This window comes from Protopterus annectens, chromosome 9.part0 (genome assembly GCF_019279795.1).
Source record: "Protopterus annectens isolate FY-2018-M chromosome 9.part0, PAN1.0, whole genome shotgun sequence".
NCBI classification, from domain to species: Eukaryota; Metazoa; Chordata; order Ceratodontiformes; family Protopteridae; genus Protopterus; species Protopterus annectens.
In genome coordinates, this window is record NC_056743.1 from 23,388,621 (window position 1) to 23,415,706 (window position 27,086).

At 41.9% G+C, this 27,086-nt stretch overlaps 1 protein-coding gene across 1 annotated transcript in view; it reads right to left on the reverse strand.

Moving 5' to 3' along the window:
- Nucleotides 1-27,086, reverse strand: part of ZDHHC13 (zinc finger DHHC-type palmitoyltransferase 13) — a 3,021,844-nt gene that overhangs the window by 2,068,367 nt on the left and 926,391 nt on the right. The gene's annotated exons all lie outside the window — the stretch shown is intronic.

A 27,086-nucleotide genomic window follows, 5' to 3' on the forward strand; every position in this document is an offset into this window, starting at 1 on the left:
AGAAACATGGTATTATTAGATTAGTGGCTAGAGGGAGAATTGTGTATGTGCAGGGGGACCTCATATATGAGGATGAAACTAGTGCAGGAGTAAAAAAGTAGAGAAAAGTACAAAGGGCCTCAGATCAGTGGAATAAATGGTGCAGAAGAAGAAAGTAGTAGAGGAGGGAATTAGTGATCTAGAGGGAGGGTGCAGAAGGGAGAGTAGTTAGATAAGACTTAGTGCTGACGTGGGGAGAGGGGTTAGTATCAAGTCATGTTTGAAGTTAGGAAGGGAGTTACGGCTTCTGATTTTGAGTGGAAGATTCCTCTCCAAGGATAAATAATTCAGTCAAGTAAATATTAAGAAAGTGTAGAACTCTGAAAAGTTAAAAAGTGCCAAAAAAATCTACTTCGCAGCGTTATATTTCCAGATTGTTTGAGAGGCAATCATCAGTCAGAACACAGGCAGATTCTAGCAATGATATCCTGGAATTTGCAGACAGGAACTATTTTATATCAGCAAGCCTTGAAACAATCAGATAACAAAAAAGCGGTTAGATAAGATTTGACAACTTTAAGAATACTACAGGAATGGGGAGACCAGTTCCAGAATACATCAGAAAACGGAAAAACAATACTAGCAAATACATAGATAATTCAGTCAAGCAAAAGTTAAGGCAGTGCAGAACTCTGAAAAGTTAAAAAGTGCCAAAAAATCTACTTAGCGCAATATTTCCAGATTGCTAGAGAAGCACTCTTCACTCAGAAAGTACAGTTGTGTACACTTACCATAAATGTACATGTTCGAGTGTCTTCGCTGTTGCAGTAATGACTGTAGGGTTCTCCCCTGCCGGCAGGCAGTCCTCGGTCGGCCAGAATCCCAAAGTCTGGGTCCAGCGTCGGCTGCTCAGCCATGCTCCCTGACGTCAGAGCGCCAGGAGTACAAAGCTGACAGCCGATGCCATGTTCTCCAGTTTTTCTTGCCCCAGATGTCAGGTATTCCAAAATGAGTAAGATCCCATACCGTTTGCAAATACACCTCAGAAGAAGGGTGAAGAAGGGAACCACACAAAAGAAAAAATAAGTGGGGACAGGAGGGAGGGTAACCCAGACTGCAACAATGAAGACACTCGAACATCTACATTTATGGTAAGTGTACACAACTGTACTATGTTCATTGTGTTTCACTGTTGCAGTCATGACTGTAGGGTTGAATCCGAAAGCAGAATAAAAGGGAGGTGGTCATAAAGTAGAGGGGGGCGGCTAAAAGGCCCTGCAAGACTGCAGAAGCAAAGCCTGCCCTAGACTTAGAGTAGAGAGGTAGATTGTAGTGCTTAGAAAAAGTATGCACTGAACTCCAAGTTGCAGCTTCCAAAATGTCTTTGGTAGGAACTCCCCTGAGGAAGGCAGCTGAAGTGGCAGCAGCTCTGGTAGAGAGAGTCCTGATACTCCCTGGGATTTTCTTTCCATGGTGTGAATAACAAAATCTGATTCCATGAGCAATCCATTTTGAAATGGTCTGTTTTGAAATGGCTTTACCTTGGGAACTTAAAGCATAACAAACAAACAATTGCTCTGAATTCTTGATGTCCTTGGTTCTGTCCAGGTAAAAACGTAGTTGTCTGTGTACATCCAAGGAATGCAAGATCCTTTCTCCCCCCTATTTTGAGGACTGGGGAAAAATTTGGCAAGTGAATAGTTTGATTTAAAGCCACTTTGGAAACCACCTTACGCATGAAAGTAGGATTAGTCCTTAAAGACACCCTGTCTTGGTGAAAAATAATATAAGGTTCCACAGCCATGAGAGCTTGCAACTCCGAAACTCTCATAGCAGAGATCAGAGCTAACAGGATGGCTGTCTTCCAAGATAAAAACTTGATGTCAGATGTGGCAGCAAGCTCAAAAGGAGGTATGGTGAGTTTTTCCAAAACATAGTTGAGATCCCAGGCAGGAATGGGTGGAGATCTAAGGGGCCTTAAGTTCTTAGCTCCTCTGAGAAACTGTCTCATGAGCTGGTGGGAAAAGATTGGAGGGTCTGTATTATAATGAGCAGAAATAGCAGAGGCATGTATCTTTATGGAAGAAAAAGAGAGACCCTTATGTAAGAGGTCTGTCAGGTAAAGTAAAATCAGAGGAATGTTAGGAATAAGAGGATCCGAATCCTGAGCCTGCATCCAGGTGCAAAATCTTTTCCATTTTCCTGCATAAGATTTTCTAGTGCTAGGACGCCTGGCTTCTAAAATGACATCCATAACCTGCTTGGGTAGGAGAGAATGAATCATAGACCCTGGATTAACCAGGCCGCCAGGCTGAGAGTTTTGACATGGGAGTGCAGAACCTGACCCTGGTGTTGGGACAGAAGGTTCGGAGTCTGAGGTAAAACCCAAGGGGGCTCCAGAGAAAGGTTTTTCAGAGTTGGGTACCAAAACTGTCGAGGCCAATTTGGGGCCAGCAAAATTATCATCTTGGGCTTGTCCTGTTTGATCTTTAATAACACCCGTGGAAGAAGAGGTAGAGGTGGGAAGGCATACCCCAAGAGGTTTCTCCAACTGAATGATAGTGCATCCACTTTCCAAGCTAGTTCGTGGAATGTCCTGGTGCAAAAAATCTGTAGTTGATGATTGAGGTGGGATGCAAAGAGGTCTATGTGAGGACATCCCCAGACTGCTGTAATCATCTTGAATATTTCGGTGTCCAACATCCATTCGTGTGGGTCCAACAGGTTTCTGCTCAGACTGTCTGCCAGGAAGTTTTGCTTCCCTGGTAGAAACTGAGCTTGAAGGTCCAGTTTGCAAGCTAGAGCTGTGTTCCATAGATTCATGGCTAGTCTGCAAAGGGGATAGGAATGTGATCCCCCTTGCTTGTTTATGTACCACATAACTGTGGTGTTGTCTGTCCATATCAGTAGTTGTCCTGGTTGTAGAAGATTCCTGAAGGCCAATAGAGCGTTCTGAACGGCTAACATTTCCTTTAAATTGATATGCAGGTGCTTCTGATCCTTCATCCAAAGGCCCTGCAGACAACTGCCCTGCAAATGGGCTCCCCATGCATAATCTGAGGCGTCCGTGGTTAGTATCTGACTGGCTGGAGGCAGACTGAAGGCTTTCCCTTTGTTTAGAGTACATGCCTTGGACCACCAAAGGAATTCCTTTTGAAGACAAGGCAGGATGGTGATCTGTATGTCTAAACTGTGGCAATGCTGAGACCATACACTTTTTAGGTACCACCGTATTTTCCTCATATGTAGTCTTGCATATGGTACGAGAAGGATGCAGGAGCCCATGTAACCCAAAGCCTGCAGGAATTTCCTTGCAGATTACTGAGTTAATGATGCCAAGGTTTTGAAAGTTGAAGCCAGCTGTAATTGTTTTTCGTATGTCAGAAATGCCATCTGGGTTGTTGTGTTTAGAAGAGCACCCAGAAAAGTTACCTGTTGTGAGGGTGTCAAATTTGACTTTTTTATGTTTACAGTGAATCCCAAGAACTTGAGAAGTTTCTGAACAAATTCTAGATGCTGGAGTAAGACATCCTTGCTGTCTGCCTGAATAAGACAGTCATCCAGATAAGGGTAAATTTGAATTCCCTTGAGTCTGCAATAAGCTACTACTGGAGCCAGGCATTTGGTGAAGACCATGGGCGCAGTAGACAATCCAAAGGGCAGTGCAGAGAATTGATAGTGCCTCGGTCCGGCCTTGAACCCAAGGTATTTTCTGCACTCCTGCCTGATGGGAATGTGTAAATAAGCCTCCTTTAAATCCAAAGTTACCATCCATGCATTTTTGGTCAGCATTGGAAGTAGCTGCTGTAGAGTAAGCATCTTGAATTTTGGTATCTTGAGAAAAGTGTTCAAGACTGACAGATCCAGAATGGGTCTCCATGAATTTTGCTTTCTGGGGACTAGAAAGAGCCTTGAGTAAAAACCTTGTCCCATTTCTGAAAGTGGAACCAGTTCTATGGCTTTCATAGCCAAGAGGGCTTCCACCTGGTTTAAGGCCTCTAACCATTGATGTTTTGGTAGATCTGGCCATCCGCTTGGTCTTGGTAGGGTATGAAAATGTAATTTGTAACCTCTTGAAACCACATCCAGAACCCACTTGTCTTGGGTTATAGGAGTCCAATTTAGGTGAAAAAGAGAAAGTTTTCCTCAGAGGGGCTTCCAGGCAAGAAGTTCCTGCAGCCCAACAGAGGGAGTCATTGAGCCTGTTTTCTATGAGCTTGCGACCTGTCCTCTCCTCCCCTAGGGGTGGAAGCAGTCCACTGTCTTGGTCTATAAGAGGCTTGCGTTTGGGGCCTTCCTCAGGAGCGTCTGTATCTACCCCTCTGAGGCCTGTCTGAATTGGGAAAGGACCAATTTTTAGTAGGCCAATTCCTACTAAATCTGGGTGGTTGTACTTGTAAGAAATCCTTAACCGTTTGCATTGATTTTGCCTTGTCCTCCATCTTCTTTATCACCTCTTCAGCCTTAGATCCAAACAAAACATTATGCTGAACAGGAGCATCCAATAACTTAGCTTTTACTTGATCTGGCAAGTTTTGTTCCTTTAACCAAGCATGCCTTCTAATGACTGTGCCAGAGGCAGCAGCCCTACAAGAAGCCTCCAAGGCATCAAATCCACAGTGTAAACCATGCTTCCCAACTTGTTCAGTGGCATGCATTAAGTCATGTAATTCCTTATCATCTGCACAAGCGGAAATGGAAGTTAGCTTTTGTTTCAAAACAGACAGAAGAAATTGCTGGTATTTCACCATATGAAATTGACAGTTTATAGCCCTAATATATAAAGTTGCAGAAGTGTACACTTTTTTGCCCCATCTTTCTAAAGATCTGGAATCCTTCTCAGTGGGAATGGGGTTTTTAGCAGTAGCAGCCTTAACCCCCTTAGGGCCCTGAGAAATGGTTTCAGGATCAGCAGTAGGATTCTTGTATAAAAACTGGTGGGAATTAGGAACCCTATAATATCTGTCTGGCTTAACAGGAGCTGGAGGAAGAGAGTCAGGAGTTAAGTTAGCCTCCGAAAAAGCATCATCCACAATATGCAAAATAGGAGGGATAGCCAGGGGTCTATGTTGGGGAAGATGAAGAAAATCCCTAAGTCTTTTCTTAGATTCCGAGTACTCCTGTCCTTCCCAGTGAAAATGTTCCCTCATTTCATGTAAAGTTTCCCCAAAAGAAAAATCCGCAGGAGGAGAAGCTGAAGGAATGGATTTCTCAGCATCAGAATCCTCATAAGGAGGGAAAGAATAATCTTGGTCAGAAGAAGAAACTGAAGAAACAGAAGTCTGATCAGAGGAGTCAGAATACAATTCCTGCCTTGGCCTTTTATCTGGAGGGGGATGTGAACCCCTAATCATAGTAAGTAAGTCCTCCGCCATCTTAAGTAACTGTTTCTGAGACTTGGGTCCCGGATCAGAAGAGGCCTGGGCTGTAGTCTTTGATTTGGAAGGAGTCTTTGCCTTTGTCTTTGGCTTTGCCTTTATCAGAAGCTGAGTAGGCCTGAAAACCCCTTTGGAAGCCGGTACCTGCACAGCAGAGTATTGTCCGAAGGTCCTGCAACAGAAATATTCAAAGGCCTAGTTGGCTCCTCGTGGGAGTCCGTTTCGGCCATCGGTTCCAAAATGGCCGACGACAGGGGCTGCAAAAGCGCCTCACTGACGACGGCCGAACCTGAAGCTGGCTCTGCTTGTACAATATCGTCTGATTTGGACCTCGGAGGCCTGTATTTATCCTTGCGTCGTTTGTGAACTCCGGTAGCCGGAAGCGTGTCCGACGACATTTTGTAATTAAAATACCTACTGAAGTAATGAAATGCAAAATCGTACCTTCGTTTAATCGTACGTTGATTAAATCTAGCACAAAACCGACAACTAGCTACGTCGTGGTCAGGGCCTAAGCAAGGAATACAGTATGAATGAAAATCCTTATGAGGTATTTGCTTCCCACATGAAATACAATTATTAACTTTTTCTGACATTGGACTGGAGCAAGAAAAAAGTTTCCCCAACAGGGTACTTAGCTTTGAGTAGGAGAAGAAAGTCTTTGGACTGAAGTACGTTTAGAAAAAATTGTCAGGAGTCAGCCGACCAGCACTGCGAACTGCTATCACCGTACGGAAAGAAAGACTGGAGAACATGACTTCGGCTGTCAGCTTTGTACTCCTGGCACTCTGATGTCAGGGAGCATGGCTGAGCAGCCGACGCCGGACCCAGACTTTGGGATTCTGGCCAACCGTGGACTGCCTGTCGGGCAGGGGAGAATCCTACAGTCATGACTGCAACAGTAAAACACGATGATCATCATAAGGACATTCTAGTAAAGGTATGCAGGAATTTACAAACAGGGACTATTTTTATATCAGCAAGCCTTGAAACAAACAGATAACACAAAAGCTGTTAGACCAGTTTTACCAATTTTAAGACCACCACAGGAATGGAGGGGATACGTTTCAGAACAGATAAAAATGGAAAACACTGCCAGCAAATATATAAATAATTCAATCAAAACCTAAGAAAGTGCACATCTCTGAAATGTTAAAAAGTACCAAAAAAATACACTTATCAGCTCCATATTTCCAGACTGTTTGAAAAGCACTCTTTAGGCAGAACATAAGGAGATTCTAGCAATGGTATGGTGGAATTCACAAACAGTTTTTACATCAGCAATGCTTGAAACAATCGGATAACACAAAAGCTGTTAGACCAGTTTTACCAATCTTACACCACAGGAATAAGGAGGAACCAGTTTCAGAAGTGATCAGAAAACAGAAAACAACACCGGAAAATATATACATAATTCAGTCTAGGAAAGATTATGACAGTGCAGAACTCTGAAAAGTTAAAAAGTGCCAAAAAATATACTTATCAGCGCTATATTTTCAGATTGTTTGAGAAGCACTCTTCAGTCAGAACAAAAGGAGATTCTAGCAATGGTATGCAGGAATTTACAAACAGGGACGATTTTTATATCAGCAAGCCTTGAAACAATCAGATAATACAAAACATGTCAGACTTGTTATACCAATTTTAAGAACACCACAGGAATAGGGGGAACCAGTTTCAGAACAGATCAGAAAACAGTAAACAATGCAAGAAAATATATAAATAATTCAGTCAAGCAAAAATTAAGACTGTGCAAAACTTTGAAAAGTTAAAAAGTGCCAACAAATATACTTATAATCACTACATTTCCTGACTGTTTGAGAAACACTCAGTCGGAAGAAAAGGAGATTCTAGCAATGCTATGCAAGAATTTACAAACAGGGACTATTTTTTATATCAGCAAGCCTTGAAACAATCAGATAACATGAAAGCTATTAGACCAAATTTAAGAACACCACAGGAATGGTGGGACCAGTTGCAGAACAGATCAGAAAACACTGCCAGCAAATATATAAATAATTAAGTCAATCAAAAATTAAGAAAGTGCAGATCTCTGAAAAGTTAAAAACTACCAAAAAATACACTTAACAGCGCTATATTTCCAGATTTTTTGAGAAGCACTCTTCAGTCAGAACACAAGGAGATTCTAGCAAAGGTATGCAGCAATTTACAAACCGGGACTATTTTTATATCAGCAAGCCTTGAAACAGTCAGGTAAAACAAAAGCTGTTAGACCAGTTTTACCAACTTTAAGAGCATAACAGGAATAGGGAGGAACCAGTTTCAGAACAGATCAGGGAATATGCCAGCAAATACATAAATACTTCCATCAAGTAAAAATGAAGACAGTGCAGAACTCTGAAAGTTAAAAAGTACCAAAAAATACACTTATCACTGCTATATTCCCAGATTGTTTGAGAAGCACTCTACAGTCAGAACATAAGGACATTCTAGTAATGGTATGCAGGAATTTACAAACAGGGACTATTTTTATATCAGCAAGCCTTGAAACAATCAGATAACACAAAAGCTGTTAGACCAGTTTTACCAACTTTAAGAACACCACAGGAATGGGGGGGGGACCAGTTTCAGAACAGATCAGAAAACAATGTAGGCAAATATATAAATAATTCAAACAGGGAAACGTTAAGACAGTATTGAACTCTGAAAAGTTAAAAAGTGCCAAAAGATATACTTATCAGCACTATATTTCCAGATTGCTTGAGAAAAAGAAGTTATGTACCTACCATAACGTTCCATGTTAGTTGTCTAAATCTCGCCTTCTTTCTTGCTGGTTGGGATCGGAGCCGATCCCCGGCTCCGACTCGGCCATCTTCTATAGCTCAAGAGCTGTTTACTGGCTCGAGGCTACCCCTTATCCCATGATGCCTAGCACTAGCTACCCAGATCTCATTTGTAAAAGCTAACCCCAGACATAGCCAGAGAATCAACCTGTCCAAACAAACAGGTTGAGCATACCTGTCATACTCTCTAAGTCAGTAGAGGAAACAAACCAGAGAACACTCAGCCAGTGAAACCAGAACTCCTCTCGATCCAACAGGACAGGGGGACGGAGGGTGGGATGCAAGAAAGAAGGCGAGATGAAGACAACTAACATAGAACGTTGTGGTAGGTATATAACTTCTTTATGTTCAGTTGTCTATCTCGCCTTCGTTCTTGCTGGTTGGGATAGCGTCCCTAGCACCTACAATCCTGGGCGGCTCATTAGAACAGACTCTTCAGAACAGTGGAACCAATGTCAGCTCTGCTCCTGGAGACCATATCTAGCTTGTAATGAGAAATAAAGGTATGAGAATTTGCCCACGTAGCAGCTGCACAGATAGAATCCATGGGCAACCTAGATTGAAAGGCTACAGAGGTGGCCAAAGCCCTAGTAGAATGACCTTTCGGTTTGATAGGCAACTCTTTGTTTCTCAATTGATAAATGAAAGTAATAATGTGAGACAACCACCTGGATAAGGTCACTTTGGAAACTGGAAGACCTCATTTGCCCAGAGCATAGGAAAGGAATAGTTGGTCCGACTTCCTTATGTCCTTCGTCTTATACAGGTAAAAACGCAGTTGTCTATGAACATCTAATTGGTGTAATTTGTATTCTGCCTTGTTTGTGTGGTTAGGGAAAAACACAGGAAGGTCTATAGATTGGTTTAAATTATTTTCTGAGCAGACTTGCGGAAGAAAAGAGGGATTAGTCCTCATAGCAACCCGGTCCTTATGAAAAACTAAGTATGGAGCACAGACACATAGTGCCTGAAGTTCAGAGATGCGTCTGGCTGATGTAATAGCTACCAGAAGAGAGTTTTCCAAGAACTTAATGGAGCAGGACGCTGCAGGTTCAAAAGGGGGCAAAATTAAGGAGGTTAGTACCAAATTTAGGTCCCAAGGGGGAGGGGGATCTCTCACTGGGGGTCTAAGGAGAGTAGTCCCTGTTAGGAAAGCTTTACATAGCTTATGGGACATGATGTTTGCATTAGAGAAACCAACGTGAAAGTTTGAAATGGCCGCTAATTGAACCCTGATTGTAGCAGAAGCGGACCCAGAATTAAAAAGTTCTGCTAGGAACTCCAAGATTTCGTGGACTGGGGCTGAAAGGGGATCTATGTTCCTAGCCTCTGCCCAACAAGCAAAACATTTCCATTTGCTAGCATAAGTCCTTCTAGTGGCGGAGTTGTGCGAGGAGACAATAATTTCACGTACGGCCGGGGAAATGCTGGGAAGCCTGGCTAAGGTTGGAAGTGGAGCAACCAAGCTGTGAGCTGGAATGTTTGGAGGGATTGATGCAGCCCACCTGACTGATGAATCAGCAGGTCTGGAATCGAATCCAGAGTCCAGGGCTGATTGAGAAGGTAATGGTGCAGGAATAAAAACCATATCTATCGAGGCCAGTAGGAGGCAATGAGGATCATTTTGCAACCCAGCGACATTGTTTTTTGTATGAGTTTCGGTATCAGGGGAAATGGAGGGAAGGCATAAAGAAGACCCTGAGGCCAATCGTGGACTAAAGCGTCTCGGTGTGTGACCTGGAAGCGAAAGAAGGGAGAAGTAGTTGCTACATTTGCTGTTGAAGGGGGTGGCAAAAAGATTGCAGCAAGACTGTCTCCATTTGCGGAAGATAAGATTTGCAACTTCCTGATTCAGAGACCACTCATAAGGCATGAGGATAACTCTGCTGAGCTTGTCCGCTATGACGTTGGACTTCCCAGGGATGTGCGTCGCAATCAGAAAACGTTGGGAGGAAATCGCCCACTGCTACAGTCTGAGTGCTTCTCGGCACAGGGGGTAGGACCTGGTTCCACCCTGCTTGTTGATGTACCACACCACTGACATGTTGTCTGTTTGAATTGCAATGGTCCCAGGAGGAAGAGATTCTTGAAGGGCTTGCAATGCTAGGAGCACGGCTCTCATTTCTAGGACGTTTATGTGCAGATGATACTCATGAGGTTGCCAAGTGCCTTGGACTGTCCTGCCCAGATAATGCCCCCCCACCCTATCAAGGAGGCGTCTGTGGTCACTGTGGCTACTGGAGGGGGCTGAATGAAGGGTCTGCCCAGAGTCACTAGTGGGGAGGCCATCCACCAGGAAAGGCGCCTTTTGCATGCTTCTGTAATCAGGATCATGTGAGATATGGGCAGCTCTTGAAAAGACCACTGTGTGAACAGAAGCCACTGAAGGATCCTCATGTGAAAGTGGGCCAGTGGGATTAGAAGAGCTGCCACTGCCATGGAACCCAGAGTTTGAAGGATGAATCTGACTTGGATCCTTTTGCTCTGCATCAGAATTAGCACTTGCTGCCGAATTAAAGATACCCTGGCTGGTGGAAGCGTAGCGGACATGTTCCTTGTGTCTAAGTCTGCTCCTATATAGGTGATAGATTGACAGGGCAACAAGGCAGATTTTTCAAAGTTTATTGTGATGCCTAGCTGGGAGCAGATTGTGATTGTGTAGTCCCTTGCTTGCAGAAGTTGATGCCTGGTAGGAGCAGTGAGGAGCCAGTCGTCTAGATATGGAAACACCTGGAATCCTTGACGTCTCAGGTGAGCCGTGACCATTGCCATACATTTGGTGAACACCCTGGGGGCTGTGGTGAGACCAAAGGGCAGGGCTCTGAACTGATAATGACTGGCTCCCAGCCAGAAGCAAGGGAATCTCCTGGAGCGCCTGTCCATTACACATCCTGAAGATCTATGGAGCACATCCAATTGTCCTGACCCAGAAAGGGTAGAATGGACTGCAGCATGACCATCCGAAACTTTGTTCTTTAAACAGACTTGTTTAGTCTGCTGAGATCCAGAATCGGTCTCCAGTCCCCTGTCTTTTTTGGTACCAAAAAGAACCTTGAGTAAGTTCCGGATCCATGTTGGTCTGCCGGGACTTCCTGGATGACTCTTTTTTTCTAGCAGTTTTGAAACTTCTATGAGTGCTTGGTCCCTCAGATTGGGTGGAATATCTTGGAGGGATTTGCTTGACAGTAAGGGGGGGTTGAGAGAAAGGGATTTTGTAACCTCTGGATATAATTGACTGTACCCATTTGTCTTGCGTAAAACTTTGCCAGGCTTTTGGGTACAGTGAAAGTCTTCCCACGACTGCCTCCAGAGACGGGCAGCCGGGCAACCCTTCAGGAATGCTGGAAGGGCTTCTCAGAGAAGGATTCTCTGCTGCCCTGGTTCTGCGGACCCCCTCTGCCACGAGGGCAGCACCTGTTGTTGTTGTTTCCTCCTCTGCCCCTGGAGGAAAAATTGCTACGTGTGTCAGGCGGGGCTCCCTGGGATTTTTGAACCACATTTTTCCACTCTTCTGAGCCTTGGGGTATGGTCTGGAAGGAGTTGAAAAACGGACTCCCACAGCAGAGAGAGTCTTGCCTTCTTGTTCAAACCTAGTCAAAGTGTCTTTCACCTGTGGTCCAAAAAGAAAAGAACCATCAAAGGGGGTGTTGGTGAATGACGCTCTAAAGGGTTCTGTAAAATTACACAGTCGCATCCATGCATGTCTCCTAAGGGCCACGCCTGTACCTGCAGCTCTACTCGCACCATCGGCTGCATAGGAAATGAGCCTCATGGAGGAGTTGACTATAGAATTAAAGGTCACCAGCTGGGAAGCCACTTTAGCTTGAGCCCCTTCAGCTGATGGATCTTGAAGGGTATCTCCGAGCTCTTTAAGGAGATCCCTCTGAAGCCAGGTAAAATGACATAAGTAATTCAGTGACCTCATAGAAAAGGTCGCTGAAGCAAACATTCACTTCCCGTATCTATCCATAGTCCTAGACTCCTTGTTAGGAGGATGGACAGACGAAGAAGTTTCCGCTAACTCCTTTCTAGTGGCTGCTGCTACCACCATGGCATCCACAGGAACACCTTTGGTAAGGAACTGCTTATCAAGGGGTGCAGTGATAAACTTGCTAGGTCTCCTCGGGGTTGGTTCCACTGTACCCGGGGCTGACCAAGCCTTTCGAGCTACCACAGACATGAGTGGATCAAAAGGCGGAGAAACCCAGGAAGTGGAAGGTCGGGAACCAAACACATCCAGGAATACAGACTCATCCTCGGTAGGGGCTAGGGGATTCCAGTTCCCCCTCTGCTTAAGCATTTCGAGGATGTCCGAAAAGGAAACATCTTCAGAGGGGGATCTTGGGGACCCTTCCGAATCATCTAAGTCTGTATCTGAAGTGACAGACTCAAGGGAATCAATGTGCTTCCTCTTACACTTCTTCTTACAAGGGGGTTCCTCTGAATGATCAGGGGAGGCCAAGGAAGAAGAGGAAACACTCAATGGGGTGCCCTTGAGAGCCGGTTCCCCACGCTTGGGGTCTGGAGGAGGAGCAGAGGTTGTTGCAGGCACTACAGGAGCCGGTGGGGTCGATCGTGTGGCTGACTCAGAGGCCAGCACACTCATGATATCGAAGGCGTCCCTGCCATGATGCAGAGAAGGATCCGGTTCAGAGGAAATTGGAATCCTTCTCCTCCCAGAGGGAGATGGCTCCGAGGCCGATGTAGGAGCTAAACTCACCTGTGCTGAAGCTCCGAGAGGGAGAACGGGGTTGGACAAGGGTCCGATGCCACTCGCCCCCTTGGAGCCGACGAGGGAGTCTCGGCGCCCAGATCCCTCGACAGACGGTGCCATCGAAATAATTGGAGCCGACAGAACTGAACGAGAAATAGCTCAAAGGAGTCGGAGGAGGAACATCGATAGAAGTGAACGGAGCCAACACCTGTTGAGGAGGGCTGGACAAGATCTTGGCAAGTGCCTGTGACTTCAGCAACCTACTGACCACTCTCTCCACATTGTGATCCGAGAGCCTAGAGGACCGAGTGGAGTGGGAAGATCTGTGACTGCGCTCACTCTGAAGCAGGGGAGACCAAGGAGCCGAATGCATGGATTCCAGGGAAGGGGACCTTAACCTTCTGTGGCTTCGCAATGGCTCCGAAGATACTGATGGAGCCAATGGGGAGATAGTCTAAGTAGCAGGTAAAGTTTGAACCAATGATGGCTCCGAGCTGGGAGCCGACGATTTGGTCGGTTTGGGGGATTTCACAGGCTGAGTCTTGGCCAGTGAATCCTGGGGCTTTAAAAGACCCCTGAGAATAAGCTTATTCTTACGCTCCTGCTCCTCCTAGACTAAATGCATGGCATATAGAACAAGAGTCCTGCAGGTGCACTGCGCCTAAGCAATAGACACAAGAAGTGTGCACATCTGTCAGAGACATTTTCTGACAGCATAAGTCACACTTCTTGAATCCAGACACCTTGGATTCTTTAGACATATCCAACAAAATATCTCAAGAGATACTACACTGACCTTAGCCAAAAAGCTGATAAGCAAAAACAAAATACCACAACACAATATCAAAAAGGGAAAAAAACACACAGTATACTACAGCTAAGCTAAAGATTTTTTTTTTTTTTTTAAACTAGGAAGCCTCTAACTTAAACTGCTACCTAAAAGGATAGAGAGAGGGGGGAGGGGAAGAACTCTCTAAATTAAACGAGTTCTAAAGGGCAGGAAAGGAACTACAACAACACACTAAACTAACGACAATAGAATAAGACTAAAAGTTAACTACAGACTCTTAAGAGAAAAAGCTATTTCTGAAGAAAAAAGTTCTATAATAAAGTTATACAAGCCTGAGCCAGTAAAACGACACCTCGCAGCTGAAGTGGCAAATGAGATCTGGGTAGCTAGCGCTAGGCATCATGGGATAAGGGGTAGCCTTGAGCCAGTAAACAGCTCTCGAGCTATAGAAGATGGCCGATCCTCGGCTCCGATCCCAACCTGCAAGAACAAAGGTGAGATAGACAACTTAACATGCACTCTTCAGTCAGAAGATAAGGAGATTATAGCAATGGTATGCAGAAATTTACAAACAGGGACTATTTTATATCAGCAAGGCTCAAAACAATCAGATAGCAGAAAAGTTGTTAGACCAGTTTTACCAAATTTAAGAACACCACAAGAATAGGGGGACCAGTTTCAGAACAGATCAGAAAACAGTGACAGCAAATATACAAATTTATTTGTTTATTTCGCATTTGTTAACTGGGTTGGTCCAGCTGGGTAAGACTTTACCCTTTTTCAGTGGTGAACCGAGGGGAAAAGCCCCAAACAGACATACAAGTAGGGACAAGATTACAATATTACAGAGCAAAACAATGTCATGAATACAATGAATAAGAAAAATAATGTACTCCATGGAATTATAGGGTTCCTATCGCGTGATCAAAAATTGTAAACAGCGAACGCGTATTGAGCGAACCCGATTGGTCGAAACATCAAGGGCATAACAAGGAAATCGCCATAGGGAATACTTTCCCTTTACTTCAATGCAGTGTAATCTCAGAGTAAGAATATTTAAGTAGCGGAGGTGTGGGGGTCGCAATCCCCCACATGGGGGGTGCAGGGAAGCTTGCCCCCCACATGGGGGGTGAAGGGGTTTGCCCCCTGCCTATAGCATTTAGGGAAGTAGAGTTCTTTTATTTTTATTTTATTATATCTTCGAAATTTCAAACATCGCTCATATGGTGTTCGATGTTTGAAACTCTCGAAAATATAATATAATATATACACGAATTATACATAGCTTTATACATAAAAAAGTGTAATAATATGTTTGTAAAAGGAAAAACAACAATAAATCCAGGAGGTATGCACAGTAAGGGAATTAAGGTTATAGGTATTATTTTGAAAAGAAACATGGTATTATTAGCTTAGTGGCTAGACGGAGAATTGTGTGTGTGCAAGGGACCTCAGATCTGAGGATGAAACCAGTGCAGGAGTAAAAAAGTAGAGAAAAGTACTAGGGGCCTCAGATCAGTGGAATAAATGGTGAGAAGAAGAAAGTAGTAGAGGAGGGATGTAGTGATCTAGAGGGAGGGTGTAGAAGGGAGAGTAGTTGGACATAGTAAGTTATAGAAAGAGGAAAGGTCTTATAGATCAGACTTAGTGGTGAAGTGGGTATAGGGAGTGGGAGGGGTTAAGTAAGGTGATTACAGGTACATATAGGGTTGTAATGGAGATACAGTATCAAGTCATGTTTGAAGTTAGGAAGGGAGGTATGGCTTCTGATTTGGAGTGGAAGATTCCACTCCAAGGATAAATAATTCAGTCAAGTAAGTGTAAAAAGTGCAAGCAAAAATCTACTTTTCAGTGCTATATTTCCAGATTGTTTGAAAGGCACTCAGTCAAAACACAAGCAGATTCTAGCAATTATATCCTGGAATTTGCAAACAGGGGCTATTTTTATATCAGCAAGCCTTGAAACAATCAGATAACACAAAAACGGTTAGACAAGATTTGACAACTTTAAGAACTACAGGAATGGGATGGGACCAGTTCCAGAAAAGATCAGAAAATGGGAAACAATACTAGCAAATACATAAATAATTCAGTCAAGCAAAAATTAAGGCAGTGCAGAACTCTGAAAGTTAAAAAGTGCCAAAAAATATACTTATCAGCGCTATATTTCCAAATTGTTAGAGAAGCACTCTTTAGCTAGAACACAAGGAGATTCTAACAATGGTATGCAGGAATTTACAAACAGGGACTATTTTTATATTGCCAAGCATTAAAACAATCAGATAACACAAAAGTTTTACCAATTTTAAGAATGCCACAGGAATGGGAGGGGAGCAGTTGCAGAACAGAACAGAAAACAATGCCAGCAAATATAAAAATTATTCATTCAATCAAAAATTAAGAAAGTGCATCTCTGAAAAGTTAAAAAGTACCAAAAAATACACTTATCACTGTTTCATTTCCAGATTGTTTGAGAAGCACTCTTCAGTCAGAACATAAGGACATTCTAGTAATGAAACAATCAGATAACACAAAAGCTGTTAGACCAGTTTTACAGGAATGGGGGGAACAAGTTTCAAAACAGATCAGAAAACAGAAAACAATGCATGCAAATATATGAATAATTCAGTCAGGGAAAAATTAAGACAGTGCTGAACTCTGAAAAGTTAAAACGTGCCAAAAGATATACTTATCAGCGCTATATTTCCAGATTGCTTGAGAAGCACTCTTCAGTCAGAACAAAAGGACATTCTAGTAATGGTATGCAGAAATTTACAAACAGGGACTATTTTTATATCAGCAAGCTTTGAAACAATCAGATAGCACAAAAGCTGTTAGACCAGTTTTACCAAATTTAAGAAAAATGTCCAAATTCACAGGAATAGGGAGAACCAGTTTCAGAACAGATCAGAAAACAATGCCAGCAAGTATATAAATGTATTTATTTTGCATTTAACTGGGTTGGTCCAACTGGGTAAGAATTTACCCTTTTTCAGTGGAGACCCGAGGGGAACAGCCCCAAACAGACATACAAAGAGAGACAAGTTTACAATACTGCAAAGCAAAACAATGTCATGAATACAATGGATAAGAAAAATAATTTACTCCATGGAATTATACGCAGCTTTATATATAAAAAAAGTATAATAATAAGGTTGTAAAAGGTAAAACAACAACAATAAATCCAGGAGGTATGCAGTAGGGGAATTAAGGTTATAGGTATTATTTTCAAAAAAAAGCATGGTATTATTAGATTTGTGGCTAGAGAAGTGTGTATGTGCAGGGACCTCAGATTCTAGCAATGGTATGCAGGAATTTACAAACAGGGAAGATTTTTATACCAGCAAGCTTTGAAACAATCAGATAACACAAAAGCTGTTAGACCAGTTTTACCAACTTTAAGAGCACCACAGGAATAGAGGGGAACCAGTTTCAGAACAGATCAGAAAACATAAAACAATGCCAGCAAATATATAGATAATTCAGGCAAGCAAAAATAAAAACAGTGCACAACTCTGAAAAGTTAAAAAGTGCCAAAACATATATTTATCAGCACTATATTTCCAGATTGTATGAGAAGCACTCTTCAGTCAGAACATAAGGAGATTCTAGCAATGATATGCAGGAATTTACAAACAGGGACTAATTTTATATCAGCAAGCCTTGAAACAATCAGATAACAGATAAGTTGTTAAACCAGTTTTATCAACTTTTAGAACACCACAGGAATAGGGTGACCAGTTTTCAGAACAGATCAGAAAACAATGCCAGCAAATATATAAATAATTCAGTCAAGCAAAAATTAAGTAGTGCAGAACTCTTAAAAGTTAAAAAGTGCCAAAAAATATACTTATCAGCACTGTCTTTCCAGATTGTCTGAGAAGCACTCTTCAGTCAGAATACAAGAGATTCTAGCAATGGTATGCAGCAATTTACAAACAGGGACTACTTTTATATCAGCAAGCCTTGAAACAATCAGAGGGTCTATATTAAATCATCAAACACTTAGAAAAGCAAACTAAGATTTATTGACCCCGTGTAAGTGAAAGCTTACAAACTCGAATGCTTAGAACAGTGATTTTTTTCCAAGGGAAAAAAATCGCTGTTCCCCAAAAAAAAAAAAAAAAGAGAAAAACACTTACAACTGTGCCTCCCACACACACCCTACTTAAATATACCAACTCCATGATTGCACTACAGTGATGAAAACCATAAAGTAACGGACGCACCCAAGCGATTTCTTTCCAAGGGAAAGATTTTGCTTATGTGCCGCTTCATCATTTTGCCTTTTCATCTTTTCAAGTTCGACCAAAATGCATTCTTTCGAATGCATCTTCCGTCATCTAATAGGAACCCCAATCAGATAACACAAAAGCTGTTAAACCAGTTTTACCAACTTTAAGAACACAACAGGAATAGGGAGGATCAGTTTCAGAAAAGATCAGAAAACAATGCCAGCAAATATATAAATATTTCAGTCGAACATAAATTAAGACAGTGCAGAACTCTGAAAAATTAAAAGTGGCAAAAAATGCACTTAGCACTATATTTCCAGATTCTTTGAGACACACTCGTTAGTCAGAAGACAAGGAGATTATAGCAATGGTATGCAGGAATTTACAAACAGGGACTATTTTTATATCACCAAGCCTTGAAACAATCAGATAACACAAAAGCTGTTAGACCAGTTTTACCAACTTTAAGAACACCAGAGGAATAGAAGGGAACCAATTTCCGAACAAATCAGAAAACAGAAAACAATGCCAGCAACTAATTCAGTCAACCAAAAAATAAGCCAGTGCAGAACTCTGAAAAGTTGAAAAGTGCCAAAAAATATACTTATCAGCACGATAGTTCCAGATTGTTTGAGAAGCACTCTTCAGTCAGAACACAAGGAGATTCTACCAATGGTATGCAGAAATTTACAAACAGGGGCTATTTTTATATCAGCAAGCCTTGAAACAATCTGATAACACAAAAGGTGTTAGATCAGTTTTACCAACTTGAAGAACAACAAAGGAATAGAGGGCAATCAGTTTCAGAACGGATCAGAAACTAGAAAACAATGCCAGCAAATATATAAATAATTCAGTCAAGCAAACATTAAGACAGTGCAGATCTCTGAAAAGTTAAAAAGTGCCAAAGAATATACTTATCAGCACTATATTTCCAGATTGTTTGAGAAGCCCTCTTCAGTCGACACATAAGGAGATTCTAGCAATGGTATGCAGGAATTTACAAACAGGGATTATTTTTATATCAGCAAGCCTTGAAACAATCAGATAACACAAAAGCTGTTAGACCAACTTTACCAAGCTTAAGAACACCACAGAAAGAGGGAAGGGTACTAGTTTCAGAACAGATCAGAAAACAGAAAACAATGCCAGCAAATATATAAATAATTCAGTCAAGCAAAAATTAAGACAGAGTAGAACTCTGAAAAGTTATAAAGTGCCAAAAAATATACTTAGCACTATATTTCCTGACTGTTTGAGAAGCACTCTTCAGTCAGAACACAAAGAGATTCTAGCAATGGTATACAGGAATTTACAAACAGGGACTATTTTATGTCAGCAAGCCTTCAAACAATCAGATAACAGAAAAGCTGTTAGACCAGTTTTGCCAACTTTAAGAACACCACAGGAACTAGGGGAACTAATTTAAAAAATGATCAGAAAACAATGTCAGCAAATATATAAATAATTCAATCAAAAATTAAAACAGTGCAGAACTCTGAAAAGTAAAAAGTGCCAAAACATAAACTTATCAGTGCTATATTTCCAGAGTGTTTGAGAAGCACTCCAATCAGAACACAAGGAAATTCTAGCACAAGCAGATGCATAATATTAACTAAGAAACACTAGAGAGAATGTATTTTAGTGTTGAACAGCAGCCCTTAAAGCAGTTTGAAAATGCAAGTTTAAACTTTAAAGAAGTGCACAAAAATAAATAAGTAAATACATAAATAAGTAGCACAGTAGACTTTCATAGTATAATGAAAATGTTGTGTGCCTCGCCAAGGATGGCTTCAGATGTTAGCAAAGTCTCTGGTGACATTGCCAAGTGATAAGCACCTCTGGCTAAATGAGCAAATACAAAAAAATTGAAGGCTTGAGTAAAATAAAAAAAAATGAGTTTTACACTAACTATACCCTAAGACCAATCAGGTAAGTCTAAAATGAGTTTTCCACTAGCAATTCCCAGCTCAGATAGGTGAAATCAGCCCTCTCTTGCCACAAGAGTGCAGACTTTAAAATGACTGGTTTGGAGCCCAAGTGTTAAGGACCCACCGATGACTAATGTTAGTTGTGTAAAATCTTACCATAACCATAGATGTCCTTCTCTTCCATGTTGCAGTGTTCATGACATGAGAGATTCTCTGCCTAGACAGTTTGAATGTCCACCCAGTATACAAATGACCTTTACTACCGCCAGGTGAGTGGGACATCACAAGAAGGCAGCAGGGAGCATAAGTCATAACAGTGACGTCCGCACGTACTATCTTCAGAACTTAATGCCACAGTCAGAACACCGGTCCAAGGATATGGAGAGGCAAACTATCCCTCAGAGAAATACAAGGACCAAGGAGGAAGGAGGGTGGGATAGAATACTGCAACATGGAAGAGATGGAGATCTATGGTTATGGTAGGATTTTGCACAACTGTTCTATGTCCTTCTGTTCCAGTGATGCAGTATTCATAAGAAGAAGAGTATCACAGGGCATGAAAGGGAAAGGGAGGATGGAACAGAGGAACTCTCCACAAAACCATGCAAGATTGCCCTGGCAAACCCTGCTCAGGATCTGGAGATGCTATCCTGCTTGTAAAGTTTGGTAAACGTGCGGACAGAAGACCATATAGCTGTCTCCAAAATGGAAGCAGTGTCCATCCCCTTGAAAAAGGTCTCAAATGAAGCAATCGCCATAGTGGAATTAGCTTTCACTGAGGAAGAAAGAATTTTACCATGGAAAACATAGCAGAATGAAATGGCTTTAGAAATCCATGAAGAAATAGTCTGTTTTGCCACAGGCTTTCCCAGTGCCCTGAGGTGAATGGAAACAAAAAGTTGCTTGGATTTCCTAAAAGAATTGGTTTTATCCAGGTAAAATCCGAGTTGTCTATACACATCCAAAGTATGTAACACTCTTTCACTGGAAGTTTGAGGTGAAGGAAAGAAGGTAGATAAATTAATAGACTGGTGAAGGGACAAATCATTAACCATCTTGGGCATGAAACAGGGGTTAGTATACAAAGAGACCTTATATTTTGTGGAAAATGAGGAAAGGTTGAGATACCAATAAAGCATGGAGTTCAGCGACTCACCTAGTACAAATGATGGCCACCACCAGCATAGTCTTCCAAGTGCAATGCTTTAAGGAAGTAGTGACAGCAGGCTCAAAGGGGGCTTGGGTGAGTTTTTTTAGTACAAGATTCAAATCCCAGGGTAGACCAACAGGTTTCCAGGGAGGTCTAATATGAAGGATGTCTTTAAGAAAAAGCTTAATCTCTAGCTTAGAGACTAAGGGAGGGGACAGAAGCATACATGGAGAAATGGCAGAAAAGTTGGCTTTTACAGAAGAATAAGCCAATCTGGCCTTAAGCAGCTCACACAAGTAAGACAGAACTAGTGGGATATCCACTGAAAATGGATCTAGCTGTTTCTTTAGACACCATATGGAGAACCTCTTCCATTTGGACATGTAGGATCTCCTAGTATTAGGTTTCCTGCCCTCCTACAGGAAGGACTACAAGCATGACCTCAGAGGAAAAGTGTCAAAAAGGTATCAGAAGTCTATCACCCAAAGATTAGGGTCAGGGTTAAGTGTGGGTGAATGAGTGATCCCTTGTCTCGTGTGAGGAGGTCCACCCTGTGAGGTAACTTCTGATGATTCCCTTGGCTAAATACAGAAGAAGAGGGAACCATTGCTGTCTTGGCCAAAAGGGGTCACCAACAAGATTTTTGGTTTGTCCTGCTGAATCTTCAGTAGAACTTTCTGAATAATGGGGAAAGGGGGGAATGCATAAAGAAGCATCTACTTCCAAGATATTGAAAGGGTGTCCAGCTTCCATACCGCAGGACCTGGCACTCTAGCACACAATTGTAGAAGTTGTCTGTTCAGCCGGGAGGCAAAAAGATGAGGTGTACCCCAACGGTGGAGAATGTCCAGAAACACATCCCCGTGGAACATCCTTTCATGGGATTGAGTCATGGATCTGCAGAGAGGGTCTGCCAGAACATTTTGAGCTGAAGCAATGTAAACTGCTTGTAAAGTGACTTTTAATTGGGAAACAATATCCCAAGTCTAAAGAGCCAACTTGCAAAGCAGATAAGACTTTGTTCCCCCCATTTGTTCACATATCAAAGGACTGTGGTGCTATCTATGAACAGCTTCAGGGGGCCTGGGCAAAGAGAAGAATGGAAAGCTTGCAGAGCAAAAATCAAAGCCCTAACTTCTTTGATGTTTGTGTGTTCTTTCCTTATAGAGGGGGACCAAAGACCCTAGGCCTTCAGGTTTCCCAAGGTTGCTTTCCACCCCAGGTCTGAGGCATCTGTGAACAGCTCCTGCATACGAAAAGGAGGCTGCAGAGGGAGGCCTGTATTCATGAATTTGCTGAATCCACCACTGCAGTTCTTTCTTCAGATAAGGAAGAACAAAATCTAGGGGATGTGTATGCTGGGACCAGAGAGATTTCAGATACTACTGGAATTTCCTCATGTGTAGTTAGGCCAAGAGTAGCATGGGAATAATGGATGCCATGAATCAGAAGTCTGAGAAACTCCCTGGCTGTCAAAGAAGTGAGTGGTAGGAGTTGGTGAAAGTAGGCTAAAAGAGACTGCACTTTCTGAAGGTACAGAAATGTCATCATAAGATATGTCCTTATCCTGCATGCCAGGAAAACCTGGTCCTGAGAAGATGTGAGGGAGGATTTCTTGTTACTGACAGCGAACCCCAGGTTTAGAAACAGCTGATGGCTGTGGGGAGACTCACCAGCAACATTACTAGATGAGTTTCTTGAATGAGCACGTCATCCAGGTAAGGACAAACATGGATTCCTTGAAGTCTGCAAAAGGCAATAACAGGAGCCAAACATTTTGCAAATACCCTTGGGGCTATGGAGAGTCCAATGGGCAAAGCATAAAACTGAAAATGAAATGAAGCAACAGAACAAAATACAGATTTCCTGAAAAGGGGATGAATGGGGATTTAAAGAAAAACATCTTTGATATCCATGGAATCCAGAAAGGCCTAAGGCAGTAAAAGTGGGAACAACATTTGGAGGGACAGCATGCAGAAGATGTGAACTTGAAGAAAGAGGATGAGGTGAGACAGGTCTAGGATGGGTTTCCATGGGCCATCCTTCCTGGGAACTAGAAATATTTTTGAGTAAAAACCCCTTCCTCTTTGCTGAGATGGGACTTTCTGAATGGTTCCCTGTAAAACCAAGTCCTGAAGTACCAGAGGGTAAAGAGAAAGCTGGTCTTGAGGGGGTTAAGGGATACCCAAGAAGGGGGGAAGGGACTTCCAAATCATCTAATATCCATTTTGGACAACTGAAAGCACCCATTTGAAGTAATGTTTGTCCAAGAAGAAAGGGAGTGAGACAGGCACTAGGAAAGAGGAATATTTGTAAGACTAGGCACGTAGTCACAGACTATGTGTTTTTTTTCTGGAAAGGAGGGCTTTTGAGTAGTTGCAGGCTGAGTCCTGCAAGAGCTTTGTTTGCATCTCCCTTTCTTGGAAGTGGAAGGAGGGGTACATGAGTGTTTCCTCACAAAATGTGCCTTGGAAGGATAATTCCTGTAGTACTTAGGAACTGGGGGCACAAATACATGCTTACGTTCCTGTAACTCCTTCCCTTTTTCTTGAAGGGATTTGAAAAGGGCAGCAGCATTAACTCCAAAGAGAGCTAAATTACCAAGAGGAACATCCACAAGTTTTCTATTGATATCATCAGGCAAGAGCTGTAATCTCAACTAAAAATATGTTCCAAGGACTGAGCCACATGTAGCTGATCTGGTAGATACTTCACCTGCGTCATAGCTGCACTTTATTGAATTATTACTCACCTGGGAAGAGGCTATCAAGAGGGAGGAGAGCTGAACCTTAACTGCAGAGTCTGGAAGGTCTGACAGTAGCTGTAAAGCCTGAGACAGCAAGACCAAAACATATTTGGACATATGTGTTTGGTAATTAATGGCACTGAAGGCCAGTGTAGATCAAGTATAGACTTTTTTACCTAGTCTCTCCATCATCTCACTGTCTTTATCAGATGGAAGTAAGGAAGTGAAAGCCAAAAGTTTAGAAGGTCTATCTGCAGACACAGATATAACAGCAGGATCTGCAAGTGGACATTTAAAAAGAAAGTTGCTGTCCTCTGGCACCTTGTCAAATCTATCTGGCGTTTTTGGGGCATTGGGTTGAGAGTCAGGTGCGTTAGATGCTGCAAAAAGGCAGGCAACACAGGGGGTATAGCAGAAGGGGAAGCAGGGTCAATCTGTAAGAGATCATAGAACCTCTTCTGCACCTCTGAGACTTGAGAGCAGTCACATTTAAAGAAGTTTCTCATCCTAGAAATGGTTTCTGCTAAAGAGATGTCCTCCTCACAGACGTCAGTACTATGACTCTACTTCAGGGGAAGCATAACTCAAAGGAGAAGCAATCTTGGGTGGAATAGGTAAGACACTCATCTGAAGAGACAACTTCCTCTTCAGAAGACTCCTGCTCCAAAGAAGAGCTTCTTGGAATTTAAGTGGGAGATACGAGGGGATGATAAACACCAGAGGAAGGTCTCAAAGCCATAAAGGCATTAAGAATGCCTTGAGAAAAGGGCTGCCAGTCTGCAGTAGGGTCCCAAGGAGGTGAAACATGATTTAGGTGTTGTATCCTTTTAAGAGGAGTATCTGCTTTAGGCTGAGAGGAAGGGACTGATGTAAGCCTACCCTTTGGCACAGACGTCAGACACTCTTCACTGGCTATGTAAAGTGAAGTACTTCGAGGTGCATCCGAACAGATGAGCCATTGTTCCCCATTACCATCCTGACCGGACATCTGCAAAACTTCTGTAGATGTGCTAATGGCAATTTCTTTAGAGGCTTCCAAAGCAGTACCCACTGTAGGAAAGAGCCAGCAATCACACGGACTTCCTGGCCTTCATCAGCCTTGAAAGGGATGTCTAGATTCAGAGGCACAGCCAAAGATTCAGGCCTAAGTTTTTTGACCTTCTTCTTTGGAGGCTCACCGGACGTACTCGAAGTACCCTCCATAGCAAGCACTAGTCATTTTAAGTCTCTAGTTCTCCAGAAAAATGTATAATGCAGATAGACAGTTGCAGTGTGTCTTAGGGACAAATGCTTGACAAATCACACATGCCTTACAATTGTGTGCAGACCCTAGACAGAACAGGCACTGGTCATGATTATCTTTGTGTGGAATCTGTTTTCATAACGGCAGATGCCTTTCCTTGGATGACATGAACTTCAAAAAACATGCAGCAGCAAAAAATGAATACAAGAAAAAAACCTCAATAGGGCACTTACCTGAAAACGGTTTGCTATCATTTTTTCGAATGACAATCGGACGCCTGTTATGATTCCAAATGTCAGAATGTCGTTCATTAAATGCAGAATGAATTGAAAAATCAAACACACTTATGTGAATGCAATAGTGTATTCGGCTTTAAGAGTTCGACAAACTGTACGGAGATCGCAGTACAGTGAGATTTGGAAAGTCATCCATATCCCCACTGTAGGGAGATGTCAGAGTTGGAATATATTGTTAGCAGGGGGTGTGGGGGCGCCCCCCTGCAAAAACATAATGCGTTGTATAGGAGTTTCATTTACATGAGCTGCTATACGACTATCATGTGATGTTTTCAAACACAATGTCGAATCTGCTGCGTCAATCAGCTGATTCAACATTGCAATGTGTTCGTGATTCTGTTTTTGATGTTTTACTTCAAAATTGCGAATGGAAATTGTTTTGCCTTTCACAATTTTGATAGAAAACCTCTGAAAACAGCAACCACTCGGAGATCAGGCAAACAAGAGAAGATGGCATTGGGACCAGCGGCATAGAAGTCTTGAGGATGGTACATGCAGACATCATTTTTATATCTTAGGCTCCCTGCTGCCTTCATGTAGTAAAAGTCTTTTGTATACTGGTCAGATGTTTGGATCACCTAGGAGGACAATTCCTCATGTAATGAATACTGCAACATACGAATAGAAGGACATCTAATAAAATCTAGAAGCAATGTATTTCAGTACAGAACAGCTCTTACACAGTTTGAAAATGCAACTTCAAAATTTAAGGAAGTACAAGAAAAACAATAAATAGCATTGTAAACTTTCACTGTATAATAAAAATAAGCAATGCAAGTGCAAGCTGACACTTAATTTAATCTGTCTTGCTAGAAAAATCTCTTAAAGTCTCTGGCGGTGTGGCCAAGAGACGAGTATCTCTGGATGAAGGAGTGAGCCAAGACTTGAACAGAAGTGAGGCCTACATACAATCAGAAAAAAGCAAGTTTTACACTAACTACTAAGTTATTAAGTTAGTGATGTTAGAATATCCACTTGTGCTTAGAAAGAGAAATGCATCATTTATTTCCAATTAGCTAAAAAAGAGAAACATAAAAAATGGAAGGGCTCAGGCCATCTCAAAAGCTTGAGTAATTGTAAAGTCTATGTTGGTCCAACAAATGGCATTACAGCTTATGCTTGTTCCAGCATCGTTATGTTTTCATTTGGTGAACCATTCCAGTATTGCTTAATTATTTTTTAGATAAAGAATTAAAATAAAATGAAAGGAACCTAGAGTTTATGGAAAACAAGGATGGTTTATTAAAATATAAACAGGGAAAGATTACTAATATTGTGGAGAAATATGTACGACAGATGTATGAGTGAAATAGAAAAATACCTTCTAATTACTGATAAATGAAGGGAAGGCAGAACCTGCACTTGGATCAGATAGTTTAGGGTATGATTTTTATAAGGAAATACTGATTTAGAAAAGGAGGGATTTTGGGGAGAAATAAATAAATTAATAAAAGAGGGAATAAAATATGAAATTAATGAAGGAGAAATAAGGTTTATTAGGAAAAAAGACAAAAAGAAAAAAAATGGAGGCCAGTAACATGTAACTGAATACAGATTATAATTTGTTTATGAAAATTATTGAGAAAAGTATGACAGGAAGAGCTGAAATAAAAACTGCTGGCATATACGGAGTCAGAAAAAAAATGTAATTGAAATGCTTGCAATAATAAAAGTAGTAATAGAAAATATTGGAAATGGCAAACATGAAACAAAAAGTATGGCTTTAAAAGAATATGGTACTGCAAAGAAGATGTTAATAGAAAGTCAGCTTATGAAGCACCTTGGATGACCATAATGGTGAATAGATGGCTAGGAAAAAA